Raw genomic sequence first — 2418 nt, 5'->3', positions numbered from 1 at the left:
TTTGTTGATGGGCACTTAGGTTGTTTCCAACTCCTTGCTATTGTGAACAAAGCTGCAGTAAACATGGGTGTGCATATATCTGCCTGGATGTTGGTTATGGTCTCTTTAGGGTATATTCCCAGTAGTGGAATTGCTGGGTCAAATGGTATCTCTATTTGCAACTTTTTGAGAAAGCACTACACTGCTTTTCACAGTGGTTGCACCATTTTATACTCCCACCAACAGTGAATAAGGTTTCCATTTTCTCCACAACCTTGCCAGCAATTGTTGCTTGCTGTTCTGTTAAATTTTGCTAGTCTTACTGGGGTGAGATTATATCTCATAGTTGTCTTGATTTTAATGAAGCTGGTACAATGTCCACTTAAAACCCATATCCCAGGCTCAAAAGTACAAAGAGAACAGTGTTCTGATGTATATACTTCTGTATGATTAACTAACTGCCAATAGAATTTAGAATTTTTCTGGGATCTTCTGACAGGAATTTTAATGTCTCTTCAGTGAAGCCATCTCTGGAGTTAGTCATTACTCTCACTATATGTCATCATGACTCCAACCTGATATTCCTCTTCATTTGGTCCAGACCCTCACATAAGTAGCTTAAAATTAAGGAAAGGTCATTTTTCCACAGTTCAATTCTCTGAAAAACTTCCATCTCCCACTGAAAGTCATAGTCCCAGAGTGAAGCAGCCATGTTTTAGAACTTCAGGACCAAATGGAAAGTCACTATGAACACTTGCATTGGTTAATCTTATTTACCCCACAAGCCTGAAAATGCACAGTCCTGAAAAGGTGACATCTTTGTGCACATAAGTAATGTTTAAGAAGAGAGGGCAATATCAAGGGGGTTGAAGTTTTCTCCCCCAAAATCAGCACAATTAAAACAAACAATAAAGAATAACACTGGAATTCAAAATACCAGATGTTTTGAAGATAGGTGTCAGTTTTCAATTGTTTTGAAGACCATATTACAAAAGAACTATTTATAAAAATAAAAAAAGGACTAAGGGAAAAGAAAAAAATTAAAAGATTATCTAAACTGTGGAATGACCCCCTGTTTGTTCCTGATAAAACTTCAATCACATCTTCTTTTTCCATTCCCAGTTCTTTCAGTGTGATTATCAACAATTCTCTGACCTTCAAAAAGAAACCTGAGTGAATTGATTGGAACCCCCTGTCTCTGACAGTATGATTCTTTGAGTTTCTTGAGGTGTGTTGTCATTTTAACCTTGAAGTGAATCTCACTGCTATCCTGTCCAATGACTTTGAGTTTGATATATTCTCCTTCTTTGTAGTCCCCCAAGTCCTCAATAGAAGGTTTTGTCTGCAATGCCAGGGATCCCAAAAGGAGAGTCTGTCCACTTTCTAGGGCCATGGAAGCCACCCAGTCACGGATTCTTTCCTGTTACATAAATGGGACCTAAGGTTGTGGTTCTACATTCGGTCCTCAGGAGAGGAGATGGCTAGGTTCCCCAGGGACCCTCTCTGGGAGGTGGAGGCTTAGCCTGCACCTAGCTGACCCCTACTAAGAGGAGGGATGACTAGGGAGACTCAGCGACCAGAACTGATTGTTTTTCTTATGTTGAACCATCCTTACATTGTTATTGTTGGTAAGTGCCATTGAGTCATAGACGACTCATAATATCTGTTATGAATGGTGAATATTTTTTTAATGTATTGTTAGGTTCTATTGGCCAGGATTTTATTTAGGATATTTGTATCTATGTTCATGAGAGATATTGGCCTATTATAGTTTCCTATTTTGGTTTTATCTTCATGAGGCTTCAGAGCTAAGAAAAACAATACCTTTCACAATAGCTAAAAACAAGATTAAATACTTGGGAGTAAATCTAACCGGAAGCACAAAGGATCTATTCAGAGAAAATTACTAAATATTACTACAAGAAACAAAAAGACACCTGGAGAAATGGAAGAATATACTTTGTTCGTGGATATGAAGACTCAATATTCTGAAAATGGCAGTACTACCAAAGGCAATTTACATGTTCAATGTGCAATCCCAATACAAATAGCAACTCCATTCTTTAATGAGATGGAAAATGCAATCTCCAATTTTATTTGGAATGGAAAAAGGCCCCAAAAAGGGGTTATTGTTGTTGTTGTTGTTATGTGCCGTCGAGTCGCTATTACAATAGTCCTAAACCCTTCTCTATCCTGTGCCAATTACACTGCCTCTAACACACCCATCACGATTGGCCCAGTCACTGAATCAACCCACCTCAAAGAGGGTCTTCCCCTCATGCGCTGTCCCTCCACCCTCCCAAGCATGATGTCCCTCTCCAAGGACCCGTCCCTCCTGGCAATATGTCCAAAGTATGTCAGATGAAGCCCCAGAATCCTTGCCTCCAAAGAGTAGCCTTGTTTAACCCTCTCCAGGATGGATATGTTTGTTTTCCTGGC

At 39.4% G+C, this 2418-nt stretch overlaps 1 pseudogene; it reads right to left on the bottom strand.

Annotated features, from left to right (window-relative positions):
• Nucleotides 1–1031: 1031 nt before the first annotated feature.
• LOC102873277 lies at nucleotides 1032–1372 on the bottom strand (annotated as a pseudogene).
• Nucleotides 1373–2418: the final 1046 nt, after the last annotated feature.

Source organism: Elephantulus edwardii, unplaced genomic scaffold (assembly GCF_000299155.1).
Source record: "Elephantulus edwardii isolate Elephantulus edwardi_28Jun2011 unplaced genomic scaffold, EleEdw1.0 scaffold00144, whole genome shotgun sequence".
In the NCBI taxonomy this organism is placed as follows: Eukaryota; Metazoa; Chordata; class Mammalia; order Macroscelidea; family Macroscelididae; genus Elephantulus; species Elephantulus edwardii.
The sequence above is the reverse complement of the archived record's forward strand: the minus strand, read 5'-3'. Positions and strand labels throughout refer to the sequence as shown.